Source organism: Anguilla rostrata, chromosome 11, assembly GCF_018555375.3.
Source record: "Anguilla rostrata isolate EN2019 chromosome 11, ASM1855537v3, whole genome shotgun sequence".
Lineage (NCBI taxonomy): Eukaryota > Metazoa > Chordata > Actinopteri > Anguilliformes > Anguillidae > Anguilla > Anguilla rostrata.
In genome coordinates, this window is record NC_057943.1 from 7,313,115 (window position 1) to 7,333,401 (window position 20,287).

General features: G+C 42.9%; 1 long non-coding RNA gene across 1 annotated transcript in view; it reads left to right on the forward strand.

Moving 5' to 3' along the window:
* The window catches only part of LOC135235361 (uncharacterized), a 50,635-nt gene that overhangs the window by 8,277 nt on the left and 22,071 nt on the right, over window positions 1-20,287 (forward strand). The gene's annotated exons all lie outside the window — the stretch shown is intronic.

The following is a 20,287-nucleotide window of genomic DNA, read 5'->3' on the forward strand; positions in this document are numbered from 1 at the left end:
CCTGAAACGACTGGGGGTTGGGAGGGGGGGATGTAGTATAGACCGGACTGAAGTACATTCACGATCCATTTCCCCCGCTGAATGGAGGAGGGATTTGGTGGCCCAGTCCTCTGATCTCTCCGGCCCCTTCTGTAACACCCGGCAGAGGAACAGAGCGGGAGGAATTACCATCAAAATGTCTGCTGTACTGAAATGACTTTTGTGTGTTTTTTTTTTTTTTAAACATTTGAGCTTTATCATCATTGCCTCGTGTTGTTTTGGTTCTGACCATCCTGCTGCCACCCTGCAACCCCAAATGCCCTCTGCTGCTACGCTGCCCTGATAACAGCTGTTTGTTTATTTTCGGGGAAATGGTGAATACAATCATTTCTGTGAATCAGACTTCTGAAATATTTTTTGCAGTTCTCTACCCACAGTAGTGTATTTGACAGTGATTCATTGGCCTTGACCCTGTTTTGGCAGCAGTATCAGAAGGATCAGATTAATTTACCATCGCTCAGTCTTCTACAGGTCTACAGCATGTGGAAATCTGCTGCTGCAGACCACTAGAATAACTGCTAAAGGTCTGAAAAGATATACATGTACTCTAACGTATCTGTTTTTCACATAGCATATACGGTTCGAAAATGTTTCCAAGTTTCCTGTAAAAACACACCTACAAAAAACAGATTAAAATGTCTACTGCTTGTGGGTCAGGTTGCTCTCTAAGGAGCACAACGGTCGTCATGTCTACTGAATGAAAGGAAAAATATGTTTTTTTTCCATCCCGGTGAACATTTTCGTGATGAAAATGTCTATGAAACACTGTCTAGGCTTTCAGGTGGAAACCCGGCTACATTTGGTTGAGAAGTGAACATTTTCTAGCTGATTAGGACATAGCCAGGCTACATCCGGGTAAAACCTGAACTATGTTGGCGTTAACCTAATCCATTCAAAACGTTTCTCAACCTAGACTTGCACCCCTCTAGATTCCGGCTTTTGCTCACTGGAATTTTACTGTGCCGCAGTACGCAATGTTGATGTTCTGCATTTCCAAAATATTTTATTGTGGAGCACGTCTTCCTTGTTAGTGCTTTTCACTCCTGTCATATGTTTTATTCATAACTTGTGTGCTCCCATAGACATTAAGTGGTTTAGCACTTGGCTGAAGCAGAGTGCAGTCTCTGGTGTTATTTATGACAGTGTACCTTTGCCTGTCTCTGTCTAGACTCCCGGTATTACCATGCGAAGACATTCAAAATACTTTAACACGCAGCTTGTTGAGATTATACAGCTTTGAAGCAAGCAGCCAAGGGACAAGTTTTTTTGTTTGTTTGTTCTTGTCACAGTGACATTCAGTCACTTCTCACCCTTCACAGAAATCAAAAGTAGTTCCTTGATTCCTTGTGCAATCAAATAAAATGCAGTTCATTAGCCGTCCTGCATTTGCAATTACAAAAATAAACATACATTCTTCACCTTATTGTTCCCTTGGAATAGCATTTACTTTTTATTCCTTATGCAATCAAATATAATGCCGTTGACCATCTGTCATCCATTTTCCAATTTCAAAAATAAATGTACATTCTACATGAACCGTATGTAGGCCCTTACATTACATTTCCTTTGGAACATCACAATTCGGAATGTCCCAATTTCATTCGCAGAACTCTTCGTTACTTTTCAAGACAACGTTCCCTGTAATTTCGGGAACGTGCCTCTCCTTCGGTGCATGCGTCCAGGTGCTGCTTTGATTCGCACAAGCTCTGTGCGTTCGCTGCGCCAGAGGAGCGCGTTTCACACTCAGATGCCCGCAACCTGCCCGCATTAGCTACCCGATGAGGGAAACCGTGGCAAGAGGAGACGGGCGCTTGCCAAATGAACCCTCCCCCCCCCCCCCTCCCTGGCCGGGACACCGGTACAGCCAGTTCCTCACCTGTAGAGCCGCCAGCCTGTCGGCACTGGCACAGTCAGCGTTCGTTACGGTGCGGCCTAATGGTTGAGGTGCTGGGCGCCCGACGCCAAGGTTTGATTTGCAGGTGGGGCGCTGGTGCTTCACCCTCGAGCTGCTTGCCTGACCTGAACTGCTCGAGTAAACACCTCTCTGTGTAAATGTGTTTTAAACAAACTGTATGGATGCAAGTTGCGTGGGCCGATGTGGTTGACAGCTTCTGCTAAATGACTAAACGTAAATGCAAATGCAAAATAAAGGGGAAAAAAATCATTGTGTACAAACATGTCAACTTGGTGAAAATCGCTTTCTGTGTGAAAAACTCCAGTATTCGTTCCATTTGATGCAAAAATATATACACGTTTAAAAAATTTTTTTTTGTCAAAATAGCAAATGGAATAAAATCAAATATGCCATCACACCGAAACCCAGTTCTTTAGCAGGGCAAGCCCCCAAGAGCCTTTTTTTGCATAATAGCCCTAGTATAAGCTATTATTGGAGCTATAGAACAGAGACTATGGGATGAACATGTCGAAAAACTGTCACAGTAATATGGAAATTGTCCACTGAACTTCAGAGACTTTAATATTCAATATAACATGAATAACATATGAAATGATGAGTCCTCGAAAGATTATTGTCCTATGTTATAATAATAAAAATAGTCATATCTAATTTTTTTTAGATGAGAGAGTCTGCAAGCTATTTTATGCTTTGATGTCTGTTAGAAATATGTTTCCCTTTGGAACTATTGTATGATCATTCTGACATCTCAGGCAAATTTTTGTAACCTCTTCAAGTATCCACAGACATTTTTCATAACCTTCCTGTAGCAAGAATAATTTTATTTTCCTGATATGAACGCAGTATGGAAAAAAAAAAAACTGTCTGGAGCACAAAGTCCAATATCAGCTGCAATTATTTGAGTCCGTGTACCTTGGGCTTACAGTGGAATAAGAAATCTGCTTACTTCTCTCTTAGGCAGGGAATCAGGTATTATGAATGTTTCCATAAACCGTTCTGAAGATGAATTCCCGGTGCAAAATAAATATTATTTAGCTGAAGCAAAATCTTTTCATTTGAAAAGATATTTCTGGATTTTGGAATAGTTTTTGCAGCAGAAATTCAGATGTTTACATTATGTTTTATTTAAAACTTGCATTTGATTCTGAAATGCTATTTTTGTGCTTCAACTATCTTCTATCTCTTCTAATCATACAAGTCTACGAATGTGAAACAAGACCTGGTCAAAACCTAGTATATGGCTGGACCTATCCGGTCGACCAATGGTGTAACTTCATAACTCGGCCGACCAATGGTGTGACTTCATCGCTCACTCAGTCACTCACAAACATTTGCGTTTGTAGGGCTGGCCCCGCTGTTGCGGTCCAGCCAAAAATACTGAAGTATATCTGAAGTATGCTATTTTATACTTAAGAAAACTTGAAGTATATACTGGAAGTATATGAACTTCATATATATGTAAGTATATACACTTAATTTATATATGCATATAAACTAATATATAAGTATATAAACTTCCAGTATTACATGCAATTTTATGTCAAGTATGCTATTTTTTCACATGGGTAGAATTGCAGTCAAGATATATTTGTTTGACTGTGGAGATTTAAGAATTTTAATTCAATGATACTCATAAATCACATCATTTCCCTAAACAAAACTAAACATTGCAGATTGAGACATAGTAACTTGTTCAGTCAATGAAGGAGTGCACATCTACTTTTTTTGGTGATGTGTGTATTTATGAATGCTTATTAATGGGGGCTACCTGGGGCATGCTCTGAGAAATTATGCTCATGAAATTTTATGAAGCTTTTCAGTTAGTGCCCGCATGGTATCTTAATTCAGCCAGAACCTACCAGCTCAAGAGCAACAGAAAAGCTGTTTCTTCCTATTATTTTGTCAAAGCCAAATAAAAAGAGCCTCTGGAGAGGCTTCAGACAGTATAACAAATTAATATAATTGCCGTACACCTGGGGGATGGAGACAATTGCAAATGTATCGAGGACACCCCAAAGGCACCGACATTCATTTGGTTTCAAATCACATTCCGTAACCACTGGTGACGCATTTCTTCAGTTACACATTTTAAATCCAACGGAAAATTATTGTCCTTTTTAAATAACCAATTTAAATTGGTACAGCCCCCTGATTTTTGCAGAGAAATCCATTGGTTTGTTTGTGCTTACCCGATAGGGAAATTTAAGTCGCTGCATATTTATCATAATGGTAGATAACACTCAAACATGATGTGGAATGAAAGAGTGAGACCCAGATCAAGACCTCCAATGCAGGTTAAGCACCTTGCTCAAGGGCACAACGACAGTGTCTCACCCGGGAATCGAACCTGTGACCTTTAGGTCACAAGACCAGTTCCTTACTCATTATACCCCCAAGTGAGTACCAATCCGTGCTCATGCTGCACTGTGACCAACAGTGGTTTAGTATCCTCTCATCCAGCTAACTCTGGCCTGAAAGAAAGCTTTAATTGACATTTATGGCATGGCTATTGCTATCTATCCCTCTCTTTCTTTCCTTTTCTTCGTTTCTTCCTTCATTCCTTCCCGCGTACCTGGAAACAATCAGAAGAAAAATGCTTCCACTCTTTGTTGTTTCGAAGTGAATGTGAAAGGAACATTTTATGAATAACTCTTCTGAATATTTTAAAACTGAACAGGCAGATACCAAGGAAACAGGTCAGCCATTATACGTACAGACATGCCAGGAAAATGATCCCCCAACGACCTGAACAAAAAAAAAAGCTTCTATCAAAAGGAAGAAGTCAGACAGCAGGAATGTATCTCATCAGGAGACAATGAAATAACACAGAGCATCCATGTTATTTCACTCTTCCGTTATACATAAACAACATATGCTCGAAAAGTTATATATTGTTTAATAGAAATGCATAACGTGCATTGTGGGACTGCAATATTTTAACTCTGACATTTAAAATCCGTTTTACTGAAGGGTACAGTAAATGGAAGCAAACAGTTGATCGTCACCTTAGGACTTTATATCATAGCACATATTCAGTGACAGTGATCTATGGAAGTACGAGGCAAATAAACATAAGTGAAAATTGTCTTCAGTCTCTTTCTGCTCATAATCAAGTCTTCCCTCCCATGTTGTACATCTGTCTCACATTTTTGTCTTTCTACCCATTCCATGGCTGCCTTGTTTATTGGAACGTTACAGAACATTAGACGTGAATTTGTCTGTGCAAGCGCTCTGAAAAACAAATCATAGTACTAAATCACTGGATAGCCCCCTCCCCTCCCCCACCCCCCCCCACTGGGAAAACACATAACATCAGACTGAGATGCAATTCATCATCTTCAACCTGTTAAGTGCGCCCAAATGCTGTGATATTCCAAAGCTGGACAGTAAATTTTAACAGCAGTCTAAACAATGGTTCTATATTATCAGAAGGTAGCCGGATTAATGGCCTTAATTTAAACAGCCCCTGTGGCCCCACAGATTCAGCCGCCGCCCCCCCCCCCTTTAGGAAATGGAGCCCTCTATATCCATGTAGAATGCTATCCATGTAGTATGCTAACTGAGTGACTCACGGTAAGAGAATGCTGCTCAGTTGTTTGGTAATATTACTTATGTTAATGATGAAGTTGTTATTGTTTCACAAATCCTTTTGATAATGAATGGGTAGATTCCATGTTGTTCCCATAGCTATTTTTCCAGCTGTTTGTGATCATAATCCCAGCCTTTGGCCCAAAGGTTAAATGCTAAATTGCTGTTCATTATTCCTAACCTTGAAACCACACCTGTTGCATTAAGCTGATTTTGAATAATTATCCGTTTTGCATGGGAAACAGGGCTGTAATTATTACCATATTTACGTAAGGACACTTAATTAACTAATGCATTATGCAAACCACCCATTCAGGCCGCCATTGTAAATAAGAATTTGTTCTTAATGACTTGCCTGGTGAAATAAATAAAAATACATTTTAAAAAATGTCATGTGACATGTAGACTAAGGCGTTTTTGTAAAATAATCAAGTCTTAACATCTGGTGCAGTAGTACAGTCGTTGGTATCCTAAGTCCCTCATCCAGGCTAATGCTTCCAGGTTGTCTAATTAATAAGCTAAGCATTGGCCCGCCAGTGTTAACAGGACTTTTGTCACATATTCAAATTTAATTTTAAAAAGTGCTGTTTTGTGTGACAGAATCTCTTTGATTTCGAGAGAGAGTTACAGCCCCACTGGAAAGGTCTTGTTTTGCCATTCATAACATTCCTTGGCATTACTTCTATTTTGCGTTTTTGTGTGGCGTATTTCACTTTTCTAATTAAACCTTAAAATGTGGAAGAAATTATGAAAAACTTATATGGAGTATGTTTACTCTACAGGCCAAAAAAAAAGTAAAAATTGTGACAAGGAGATCTGTTTGATCACGATGAGTGTAGGAAGGCCCAATGACTCAGCAGGTAGGAAATAAAACGTGTTTATCCGTTTCCTGGTCAGCTTTTAGGAAGCACACTTCCAGGTCTCCAGGTCCATCTCCACAGGTCCATGGCCCTCTTCCCCCAACCCACCCCCACTTCAGCTAGTGTTCTCCTCTACCCAGCTGATCTCTCCTCTACTTCAAACAAGCGACTTCACTGCCCACAGCTATCTTGTGTGATTTTATTTAGGCTTGTACAGAGAGATATTAAAGCGTCTACATATTTCGGCCATTTTTTGACTGTAAAAACTATTCTATGCCTGCAGCCTGTCCTTTCACATTTCGGTATACACTAAAATGCTTCTACGTTCAATATTCATGAACATCACAGCACAGTGAATCTAGGCAGCCTTCCAATGTGTAAGTATAAAATTTACATGCAAAGTGTCCTTGCCGAAATTGAATTTCATATGCTAAAACCTGAAGAGTACAGCTTGAGGTTTTAACTTTAAATTGGTAGGCCTTTAAATTGGTGATTTATGCTCTTTAATTTTCCGACATCCATAACTTCTCTCATGTCAGCCCATATTAATCAACTGCACTGCGTTTTCACTCAGTGTGAGAATGCGAGCTGTCATTTCCCCAAGCAGTATCACGCAAGCCCAGCCACAAAAACCCTTATTCTCAACAAGCTAATACATACTTAATATGCTAATATCTGCCATAAATGAGCCAACTGCATCCATCACAAAGAAAAAACAAAACAAGAATGTGATGATGTGGCCAGCATGTTTACATGTGAACTGCGATCGATATCAGAGCAATCTCACACATTTATCAGGTGGTACAACAATAATCTTTTAACCTCACGTGGAGTAAAAACAAATCTGCCATACCTTGTTTGAAATTTTTGGATAAATCAGGGAGAGGTCACCTAGAAATCAACCTCCCGGTGTGAATGGGCCCAAAAGACACTTACCTGTAGTACTTTAATGAATGTGTTGGAGGATCAGAAAGGCACAGCCATTCAGCGGTTTACTCCCGTCCCCTGCCTCCTGTGAGAGGGCAGGGAGGAGGCAGGGCCCTCAAGGCTTTCATTAGGGCTGTCTGGTGCCTCTCCAACTGCGTGGTGAACAGGCGAGGCACCAACGCACGCGCACACACACGCACACACACGAACACACGCACGCACACACGCTCACGCAAGCGCACACACATGCACACACACGAACACACACACACACTCACATACGCACACGCTCACGCACGCACATGCACACACACGAACACACACACACGAACACACACGCACACGCACACACACGAACACACACGAACACATACACACACATGCACACACACACACACACACACACACACACACACACTCCTGTTATCTGCCTGAGAGTGCGTATCTGTGCGCGTATGTATCTCAGGTCTCGCCAGGTCCCAGCATTCCCACCGCGGTCTCGAGCCCAGGCTCGTTTTGCGCTGGCTGCCAGCGTTTCCTGCTCCGAGTGAAAGCCGGTAGCCATGGTAGCTGGGAAGGGATTTGGACTCAAGCTGGTATCTTGGCAGGCTGGATCCCAGTAGCCGTGCCAATAAGCTCCTTAGAAGGGTTTTTTGCCTCCAGAACAGGCTTAACTCTCTGGAAAGCCTAACGAAGCACAACAGTGAACCTCTACCTGAGGCCCCAGAAGCTGCCCCCTGACAAAGAATCATTATTGTCAGATTTAGAGGGCGATGTTAAGCCCACCCTGCCACCCCTTTGGTATTACTGCTTAGCATGCAACAGAAGACAGATCAGGGGCGACACAGCTCAGGAGGTGAGAGCGGTTGTCTGGCAGTCGGAGGGTTGCCAGTTCGAACCCCGCCCTGGGCGTGTCGAAGTGTCCCTGAGCAAGACACCTAACCCCTAACTGCTCTGGTGAATGAGAGGCATCAATTGTAAAGCGCTTTGGATAAAAGCGCTATATAAACGCAGTCCATTTACCATCCATAGATCACTGAAGAAGTAGCTGTCTCTACATTGCCCTTGAACTTGCATATATGGTAGATTGCTTTCTCTCAACAAATCAGAAGTGTAAAATATCCCTGCGGTGATTGATCGTGGCAGGCAATAAAACTATGGACCGGTGATTCCTAAAATTTAGTGTCTTGATGATCATTTATTCATTTTTTAATCGTGTTTACGGGTGACATAGTGTAACGTTAGCTAGTGAAGCCGTATGGCACCAAAACCTGCATTCCGATTTGGGCCCAGTAGGTACCGGTGATAAGGGAACCGGTGCCATAGTGGTACCAGGTTTCGGCACCCAACCCTAGGCATACATTTCACTGACGACCGGGGGCCCGCAGGTTCCTGGAACACCATTACGAGGAACTAATGCAGTGATAAAACCAAGGAGGCTTGCCCCCGTTGGACGAAGCCCACTGGAGTCCCACCAATGTGGCCTCCTGGTCACGGATGGCTAACTAACAATGTAGCCCACGCCTGAACCTGCAAATGTTTAGGCTGCAGTGCGTCTATTGCATAAACCACTCAGCCACCCTATTTAAAAAAAAAAAAAAAAAAGAGATATTTTGTATTAACATGAAAACAAAAAGGCACACAGCATGTGCGGCGCAGACCCCAGCAGCGATGAGAGGCAGGCGGATTCCTGCGAGTCTGTGTTTGTGTCTGCAGGTTTCCTCCCGGCCGCGGCGACGCTGTTCTCCATCAGCGGCTCCCACGTTTACACAACCGAGATCGCCAACCTCACACGGAGCGGGCGAAGAGCCGGGAGGAATGTGTTCACCTTTAGGATTTATCGCCGGCAGTTTCTTGGCCCCCCGAGGGGGGCGGGGGGGCTGGGGGGGGGGATAGACCGTCTGAAACCGAGTCTGACTGTATTTGGTATTGGATTATTATGAGAGCTTCGCTGCGTCTAGACGGCGCGTTTTGTCAGGTTGGGCGCACGTGTTCGACCGAAGCGCGGCGCTCGGTTGGGTGAGAGGCGATGCCAAAAAGCTGTCCGACCCCGAAAGTGTTTTAAAAGCATCTTATTTATGTCTGCCTGCGCTTTACAGAATGAAAGTGGCCAGACTGCAGCAGTCTTTGATTAGATCTGTGTGTGTGTGCTCGTTTTTGTGTATATGTTTGTGTGTGTGTGTGTATGTGTGTGTGGTTTTTAAACATAAAATGCTTACGAGCATACAAATAATTTAAGCCTGCACGCAATCTTTTTTCTTTTTGCAGTGTGTGGTCATGAGGGAAATGAAAGTGCTGCAAGGATCAGCACATGTTCATTCTGCGATTTGCAGTGTATATTCAGTTATTTCCAACTGCCAGTTTTTTAAAAAAAAATTCAAACTATAATATAAATGCACGCTATGTGAGAACGTTAAAGTTAACAGGGGCCCCGGGAAATGCCGGTGATGACAGTTATGTGAGAGAATACGCTCAGAAAAGAGGACGTTACCTGGGGCAATTACGGATAACCCACTTTACCGCACAGCGTTGTTTCGAGGGGAATGAAACGATAGCGGGCTGTTAAATTTTTAACCTCTTATCCATTTAAGTTCAAGGATTATTCACAGCCATTATCCTCCATTTAAATGTAAATGCGAGGGGCGGCGATGAGATCCTATGAGTTAATGAGGTCAGGAGGGTGAGATCTACACAGTAATGATCACGATTAAGCTGAGGACACAGCATCAGTATGCTGAACGGTGTGGGTTTTGACAAGAGCCAATTAGTTGTGTATCAAAACAGGACCAGAAAAAAAAATGTTTCTTGATACATGTGGATTACAAGCATTGTTTCCTTGGATGTATTTATTTTCAAATGGTGAATCCTTTGGCTGTAGCTAAAATTACGTCTAATGACTTTGCAGCCAAAAAAAGTGACTCAACTAGAAAAAAATAACTTGACTGCATCAATAAAGGAGATGTGTTCTGGAACTAACCTTAAAAATCCTCGGTCAAGTCAAATTAGGCAAGAAACCGCACAACATGGAAAGATATCCACATTAAAGTAGAACGCTGCCTGCTTTGCCTGAAAAGCCCACTCACAGTTATTGGCCATATCAATTTGAGCATCCTCAGGTACACACTTAAACTCTTTGCTCTCCACGGGTATTATGGGATGTACTCTTATTTGGCTGCACCAGAGCCCAGACTCCTTCCCATCATGCTCTCTGGCGCTGCTTTCATTAGCGAGCATTTTGCAGAGAGGAGGAAAAGAAAACCTCAGGGAATTAGGAAGGAACATTTTCGCTAGCCCCAAGGTCATTTTAAACTTTTAAAATGTGGAAGTAATGGTGGAGCCTTAATATGAGGCCTGAGCCTTCCTCAGTATAACAGTGCATGTACCTTTTTAAATTTAACAGATTTTTTTCTCTATTATACCGGATTATAAAATGTACTGGTTCTCGGCGGGGTACAGTAGCATGTATAGGGGTGCCACCAGGGATTTTGGGCCCCATTTGAAAGAGCTCACATAGGGCCCCACCACCCCAGGCCACCCCTTCCCTGCACAATTACTGCACAATTTTTTGGAATTATATTATCCTGACCGCCCACTCCCCCCCAGCCCCCCCCCCCCCACCACCACCACCACCCCGACTTTGCTGACTGAGCATGTGCATTCAGATTTTGACCATCTATCCTTTGACTGATAGCCGTTGATGGGTATCAGCAGAATTAAGACTGAGGAAGAGGGAGGTTATGCTACGCAGATAACAGGGATCAACAGGTCAAGTCCTCAAACCTCCCCCTTTGCAGGTACTTTGCATTATTCTCCCTTTTAAAGCCATTATAGTACATGTCATATAAGGCTCTCCTGGAATATAATAGTCGATGAAGTACTGATTTAAGCCTCAAAGAAAGGGGCTTTTAAAAATGTTTCATGGTTCTACATTTGTGGTTTTACAGTAATATTATTGTAAAATTAGTATTGAAATTTCATCCCACTCTTGAAATCCATCAATCTATATATAATGGTTTGCTTAAACATCTCCTCTCTTTCTTCATGCAACATCAAAATATTTGGCTAACATTTTTCATAAATACTTCTGTGAACCACACACTTTATGCGTTCGGTCCTCAGCAAGCGCTGCATTTGCCACAACAAAGCACGTTTTCGAGTTGTATTTTCAAAGGTTGCAAAAAGGAAAAAAAAAAGAAAGGTGAATAGATGCTATCTGCGTTACCAGTACAAAGTCAACTGTTTCTCTCACGTCCAGACTGGTGAGTTTCCTGTTTTGGTCATTTATTTGCTTTCATCCACAGTGAGAGAGACATACTGCAGGCACTGGAGATGGAACAGACCGATAATGTCCTGCACGCGCAATTTAGCCCTTCAACGGTGTGCTGAAATGTGAGCAATAACTCTGTCTGTTACCACATGTTCTTGCCCAATTCTGGGGGGTGGGGGAGGGGGGCACTGCCAGAATGCCACCCAGGCAAAAGCGCAAGGAAGAAGGAGTAGAATAAAAAAAACAAGTTATGCGGCACGTAATGGCCGACCGTGGTCATGTACCGGGGCGCAGTTACCACGCCTGGCTGCCAGAAACCACTTCAAAAAGCGGACGAGGGGCGCAAAGGCTGCGACGACTGCAGAAGCAGTTTGTTTTAAGCACCCTGCTTAAATTAGTCACCAGTCGTATGTTATCAAATTAAAGTGGAGAGACCGCTGCTGGGATGATTGTCTCGGTACCCCCCAGGATGTGAAAGCACAGACGAAATAGACGTGCCAGACGGTGGCGCAGTCAGTGGCTTAGGGGATGTTCTTGCGGCCCAGACAGGGGAAGTGGAAGTTTCTGCGTCAGGTTTTATTCGCCCACAGAAAGCAAGACGATGACGGCGTACGGGTTTTGAAACTGTACAATCGGCGAACGTCTGGCCTTCTGTAGAGCTTTTTGCGATGGGGGGGGGGGGGGGCAATTTGTGACAAGGCTCGTAAACGGCAAATTAGACTTTGCGGTTCAGCCATTTTGGTTCGTAGTTTTATACTGAGAGCGAGAACTCTCGTTCTGTCTTTGGCGAGTGAGGAACCCATCTTGGCTCCGATGCTCAGTGCAGCACCACCCGAAAGTGGCATGATTTCTTTTTCTAGCTTCGTAACTTTCGTGAAAACAGTGATGTGGTGCTCATCTTAAGTCCATTTATTTATTCAGTTGCTCAGACGTGTGACTGCAAAGCCCTTGCTACCAGTCCTAAATCCTGAAACATCTGCCCTGTTCAGTTTGCCAAAGTGTACTGGCTTTAACGAGACACTGGAAAATAGTCTGAGTGGATACAGCCTATCCTGTTTTAACACTTATTCGCTGCCCACTTTCCATGGTCGTTAAAAATCACGCCATGACGAAGCTTTTACACAGAAGCACAAAATTCATCATTAAAATTTTTTAATGATACATTTTGCACTGTCACAAGGGGCACGTCCAGTATTTATATATAGAGAACTCCTCGAGTGGGCTTAAGTATAGTCGTGGGAATCCTCTCAGTACGTGGTACAAGGTTGTGTTCTGTGAGCGTTGTACCTCTCAAACGCCCCATCGAGGCTGGCTTGTGCTTCTATCTCACCCGCGCTCTTATTTGGCGGTTACCTCTTATGGGACGTGCTGAGGGGACGCTTCTTGGTAAACGCATCACAGGACCAGAACCTCATTTTTTTTTTTCGTGCCTGGGAACCAAAAAAAAAAAGAAAGAAAAAAAAAAATTTCACTGCTTAACCACAACATCCGTCTGCTGAATTTCAGGCAACAAAACCACCCCGGCTGATGTGACCGAGCCGGCTTCCTGTGAAGAAATCATTCACAGCCCTCAGAAAGACCGCCGGGCTCCTCCTTGGCTAGACATCACAAGCCTCAGCCAGACACCGCAACACCATGTTTTTCTGAGATTTTCATAGAGTCTACCGCAAGCTGTTATTTTTTTTTTTCCGAATTAATCGTCTAAAAGGCAAAAAAAAAAAAACACACGCAAAAAGAAAAAAACAGCATACATTCTACGTGTACTGTGCCCTACTCTGCAGTGGGCTGTTACCACCGCTGTTTATTTTACTGCCCTGACCCCATTCTCTGTGTGATTTCCTAATTACTGTGCTGCGCTGCATTATAAAAGCTTGCTCGCTAAAAGCCACGTCGCCTACCCTGGACATCTGCGATAATGAATACTTCTTTCTCGAGACGGTTTGTGGTCTGGGCAGCACAATGGTGGGGGGGCCTTCATCATCAACCAGATTATATGGTGAAATATAGGATTGTCAACTCATCAGGTATGTGGGGGGGGGGGGGGCTGGAAAGTAATTTGGAAACGACCAAAAGGAATTAGAAATGCGGCCTTGCTCGGAAAAAGAGTGACATGCTTGTCTTACCCAATCAGACATGGGTTTCCTTCACCAAATCAGACACATGCTTCTCTTACCCAATCAGACGCATGCTTCTCTTACCCAATCAGACATGGGTTTCCTTTACCAAATCAGACACATGCTTCTCTTACCCGATCAGACACATGCTTCTCTTACCCAATCAGACGCATGCTTCTCTTACCCAATCAGACATGGGTTTCCTTTACCAAATCAGACACATGCTTCTCTTACCGATCGACGACCACCATGCTTTCTTTACCACAGACAATGCTTCTAGATCAGCCACATGCTTCTCTTACCCAATCAGACACAGGCTTCCCTTCCCCAATCAGACACAAATGTAATGACTGTCATGGCATCAATCCAATAACATAATGTAACAGAAGAGAGCACCCAATCATTTTCCAGGAGAAGAGATAGATCCTTATTAAAACATTACCCAAAAATTGTCATTAAAAGTCAATGTAACGCCTAAGTATATATTAAATATTTCTTAATACCAGCTAAGTACGCGTATTGTTCTAGAGATACAATATACGTAAAGTGTCTTGAACGTATTGGGTACTATGTATGAGTACTTAAGTTAAACCAAGACAGTAACCTATGGTGTGCAGTTCTAGTGATTGGTCATTGGTTTGGTAGCCTTCAGTTCCATGATTACTGTTATGAAGCTGGTCACAAACTGTTTGATTTGACATAACAAAAAACTGCATTTAGCCAGAAATCGACACCTTAAATATTCAATATTTCATATTTAAAAAAAGGTTCTACACTTCAGAAACTCCCGGGATCAGCACGATGCCTGGACACAAGCCAAGACAAGCATTTGGAGCTGCCAGACTAAAAGGCAGCAACGTCGCTTTCCTCTCTAAGATAAATAAAATTACTTACATGCCAAAGTGGCGAAGGTGGTTTTAACAAATCGCTCTCTGGGTGTAGTGCTTCTGTGAATACTAAGTAGAGGATCAATAGGTGCAGGGAGGGGCCTGAACCCGTTGTTGTGCTCACCTGTCCCCTCAGGTGTACAAAGGGTGTGCTGGTAGTCTGACCCAACATGCTTGCACAAGGTGTGCAGTCTCCGCAGCGATCGTTACAATGAGTCACGTTGTGCACGAGGGAGGATTGGCAAAAATTCTGAATTGGTACCACTCCAAACATAGGGAAAACTCAACAGTACAGAATGTATCTTCATTGTGTTTGGAATCTAGTTAACTTAGATAGCTTCAGCCTCAAATCAACGTCACATAGGTGATGCATAATTTGCAAGAGGGTGTTCCAGTCAGTAGCACAGAACTAGGTGGGACAGTCAGTGCCACAGTAGGCTACTAGGCCCATAAGTGAGCTTGGATTGGCAAAATTACATTACAGGTCTATATTCAAAAAGCAAACACGTTTATCTTATGAACTTTACGGTTATTTTGTGTTTACTGTTATAGTATGATCTTGTCAAACTCATGCATAAAAATATTATAAAATTCACATTATTTATTTGCTACATTATTTTATTTGCTATCATTAGCTTTAACCATGGCTTTACACACTCCGAACCACACCAATCTGGCTGTAAGACGGGAGGAGGATACAGCAAATTCTAGCTGCCCATAGCTACATCCTCGTCTAGCCGTGCAGGTGAGTGCAGACAGAATTCGTGAGCTGCGTTCGACAGTAATTGTTGTTGGCCGTCCCGGTTTGAGCAAAAGGCAAAAGCTGGTGGCGGACACACACTGTAAAACTGCACTTGACAAGTGAAGATTCAAGGCTAATTCACAATCATAGCTGAAATCTCCGTTCGGCGTTGGTAAGCTGGCACAGCAACTGCTGGACGTTACGGTACCGTTACGATTACTCAGACCACGCTTTCTTTAAAAACTGGAAATACGCTTCTGCTTGAGTTATATAATTGCATGTTCGGTCGGTCTAAAATGACTGAAATGGGTTGGCAGCAAGTGAAGCGGCATAACACACAATAAATCACGTGTTTTAGTGTGTTTCAACGCAAATCAATCAATTAATTAATTAATTCATCATAGTGCTATAAGGGGTTGGGGTTGTAGATAGATGGTCTTGAAAGAATGCCCCCCCCCCCCTCCCCACACTCTTCAGAACTCGACAAAATAATGACAATAACAATTATAATAATAATAATTAAACACAGTTTCTTACTAAAAAAAGGGTCTGCATAAAATCTGAATGTAACATGTTCAGTGCGAAGGGCTCGGCTGAATCCTGAAAAGACTAACCGTGCCAGTGAAAAGCAGTGAAATCATATAAGAGGAATAACAAAGCTGCTGGCCTATTATTAGAGTGTACTTTTTAGGCCACCTGGACCTCAGGTGACATCTATCTCCTGTCCTCAGGACACCGAAGGGGCGAATGTTTGATTTGTTGGTTTATTGCCTGGTGCATAACAAAGGGAAGCCTCGTGCAGGCCAGACGGAAGCTAGCAGCAGCAGCAGCACCGCCGCGGACATTTCTACAGCGTCTGGCTGTCTCCCAGCAACCCCGCTCTACACATCTCTCAGACTTTCTGACGTGAGCTCTCAGCGCCTGTCAATCTGCTGGGAGACCTCGGGGAGAATTTCCTCCTGATCGTGACAGAAAAAAATGAAAAGGTGGGGGCAGAGGGGATGATATATATGGAAAAGAGAGAAGAGAAGAGATAGTGGAAGGATAAAAAATGGAAAGAGTAAGTTATTGTGTGTGTGCGTGTGTGTGTGAGAGAGAGAGAGTGTGTGTGTGTGTGTGTGTGTGTGTGTTCATTGAGCTGACTGCTTTACAAGGTCTATGAAATCTCTGACATTAAAAACAGTTGTGGCCAACATTTGTGGATGAGGAACTAAAGTGTGTGTGTGTGCGTGTGTGTGTGTGTGTGTGCATGTGTGTGTGTGTGTGTGTGTGTGTGTGTGTGTGTGTGTGTGTGTGCATGTGTGTTTGTATGTGAGTGTGTGTGAGTGTGTGCGTGCATGCGTGCGTATGTGTATCAGCTGCATGCATTTGTACGTGTATGTGTGCATATGTTAGTGTGTTTGCACATTAGTGTTTGCACTGTACTATAAATGAGTGCCTAAATGGAAAGGTTAAATTATATTGCCTTTTACGGAACAATACCCCTTATTCTTTTGTGAATATGCCAACAAGCACAAGACTATAAATTATAATTTGATTGTTCATTTCATCGTTAGATTAAAATGGCAGTGTGGCAGATGTCACAGATTAAGAATTGGGTCAGTCACAATGAGGGGAACACAGGTGCGTGTCTGCTGAAGGTATTCTAGCTCATTTCGCAAATCAGTCACTGTGGCTCTGGTTGTAAAAAAATGGACCCATTTATTACACCTGAAACTTGGTGAAGTTTAGAGTGCTGCCATTATGTGTCATTCACCTGCACAGGTGTGCCGTCAGCATCATGATTAACCTGCGCGGGGGTGATGTTGGCTTCACGATACACCCATGCAGGCGCAATGTTAACTTCATAAGAGCTCTGTATCTGAGGGGGAAGGTCAAAGGTCATGAATTCTCACGCGACCAAAGCTGAATTAACTGCTCGGTCACGGAGACGCTCACGAACAGCAGCGATTTGGTTAAGAGGAGAGGAAACTGAAGAGAAAACAACGAGAAACCAAAACTTAAAAACTGCATTTTGGAAAGCAGAAATGGTTGAACGGGCGACGTCAATGTAACGTTGGTACATAGATTAATTTACAATGCCACGCTGATTGAATCACAGTCGGCTTCAGTCATTTGCAGTGTTGTGAGGCTACCCCATCATGTGTAATAATATGGGTGTGCCACACACACATTTCCTTGGATATTTACAGTGTGCAGAGCTACGTAGGAAGTGTTATGATACAAAGCCAGAGAAGCAGAAGTTTTAAAATTATAATTGCCGTTTTCACCTTGCTGTTTTATCCCGTGTAAAGCAGCGTGTCCAAATAGGATGAGGATTATTATCTACCTACTCAGGTGGATAATTTCAGCTTTGTTTTAGCTTAGAAAGGAACAATATAAACTGCATTATGATAGACCCCATCCAGTTAAATAAATAAATATATATCTTGGGTGGTCCCGGAAATCCTCTTTTCCGGAAGGTTCCCTGGCCGCTTCGCTCCCCCACTGGGATTTCTCATTAGCAATAGTACGGTGGGTGACGCTTGCGTTGGCTTTAATAAAGTTGATTCTTTTGCTTCAGCGGCGCATCGCGGGTTTCTCAAGGAGCTCAGGCGCTCTTCTGGCTTAATTTCCTGGTTTTTCCTTTTTGGTCCGACCGTAATTAGGACGGAGTGTGGCGCAGTGGGTAAGGAACTGCGCTTGTAACCGAAAGGTTGTAGGTTCGAATCCCGGGTAAGGACACTGCCGTTGTACCCTTGAGCAAGGTACTTAACCTGCATTGCTTCAGTATATATCCAGCTGTATAAATGGATACAATGTAAAGTGCTAAGTAAAAGTTGTGTAAGTCGCTCTGGATAAGAGCGTCTGCTAAATGCCTATAATGTAATGTAATGTAATGTAATTCCCTTGTTCCTCAAAACAGTCAAAACAGAGTCTCAAGCTGCTAAATTTTATTTTTTTTCATCCAACATATTTATTGCAGCACAACGTGCTCCAGTTTCAAAGCAGCGAGACTGAAGTGATTCCGCCAAAAATAAGAAGTGAAAAGAAATAGTACCTTTCTAATTGTTGTTTTCAGAATGACAAGACGTGAAAAGCAAATAACACTGTTTCAACACTCCATATTTTCACAGGCCAAAATCATACATGCATCATAAAAGCTAACCCGCGAGTGGAATTATATCTTGAAATGCCCTGTAGACCAATTCCAGAGATATACTATACTATTATACACTATACTATAATATCTCAGTGAATGTATCCATATGCAGCACAACTACATTCCTGTACAGAAAACCCTTGCTTGAGGCATGTGTCCCTTGCCTCCTTATATGGAATACAGGCCTTTTTTTTACTGAATTTATTTGTGTCATCAAACTGCAAGAGGTTAAATATCCCGGATAACTCAAAGCATTCTCACAATGTTTCTGCCATGTGGTGGCGATGTTATATGATTGACAAAGCATTATAGTGACACTGTGAGGACATCTTGTGTTAGCTGGGATGTTCTCAGAAGGTAAAGGGAGGAGCAGCAGTGTGGCTTTAGAAGGAGATTCTCTTTTGAGAGTTTCTTGTAGGCTGATGGAATCCACTAAAGCAGGTGGAAATTGTAACCGAATTTGCCACCTCTAATTCTTGGTTATTATCTGTTATACTGTAAATCTCACGCAGTAAAAGCGATCTTTCAGAAAGTATTTTTAAACATGCAAAAAGGAAATAGATTAGAACTGCCCCAAAAGCGTTTTTGTGTAATTTCCCACCATCACTACCGAGGCAAATGCAAATGTGAAATTTGTGAAAGAATAATTACTGGCTTTAGCCAGTATATTGTTGTAAAAGTTAGTATTTCGCCATTTTTTGGTGGAAGACAATGGTGTTCTGATGAATACAGACAGGACCAGGGCTGCTCCAGGGCTGTTCCTGGTCCTGTGTCTCTGCGCATTATGATCTTAAATAACTCTTTTGCAATCCCAAAATCAGAAAGAAGACAAGTGTCCCACAGATTCCATTCAGATTGTTCACTTCTGTCAAAACAGGATAGAGACGACCCCCTTTTTTTCCACCAGCAAATAACCACGAAGCCACTTCACAAGGGCCTGGTATTTGCCATTAAATTGTCTTCCATTAGTTTTGACAGTCTGGCGGAAGATTTGTCGAAGACGGCACATAAACCATGTATCTGTGAGCCTTTTTTGTGATGGAGCTACGATTTATAACAGCGAAAGAGCCAAGGGCCCCGTGGAGCATTGTATTGGGCTATTCTGAGTCTTCTTTCACATCATGTGCCTGTCAAAAGAGAAGGAGGGGAAATGGCTTCCATAGGAGTCTTCTGGGGCAGGTGGGGGGGGGCCTGCAGGATGGAGATCAACCCATGAGGACGTCAATCTGTGGGTCAGTCTTAGATGCCCAGAATCAGCAGACCATAGGGGCGGAATCCTCGCCGTACCACCCAGGGGTGCGCAATGAGTCTTTTTTTTAACAGCTCTCCACGTTTATCGCATGGAAAGATTGCTCTATCGTGGGAAATTAATGTCAAGGCCTGGAGGGTGAAGCTTTGGAGGATCTGAGCAATCAAAAGGGAAATACAAGAACATTACCTGTGGAGTCATACTTGATTTCATTACAACAGGATTATTCTGCAAAAAAAAAAAAGACGTGCATTTCAGGTGGCCACCTGAAAGATCTGTAAAAAGGATTCATTTTTGTTTAGTTGTCTACTTATATAAGCTGTTCCTTAGCCAAAGAAAGGACGTTGACTCCATATTCTGCTTGACCGCTTTTTGCAGGTGGTCATGCACGTTTGAATATGTCGCTGCTGTTTTATGTTGCCCATGACGGCCAGCCATTACACTGGGCATATTTCGCTGGAATGTTATCTCGAGTTCAAATCTAAGTTAGGACTCTCGAGAGCAGGCCTCCAAGCACCAGCTGCTTCTTTTCACTCCGCGATCCCATCTGAGACCGC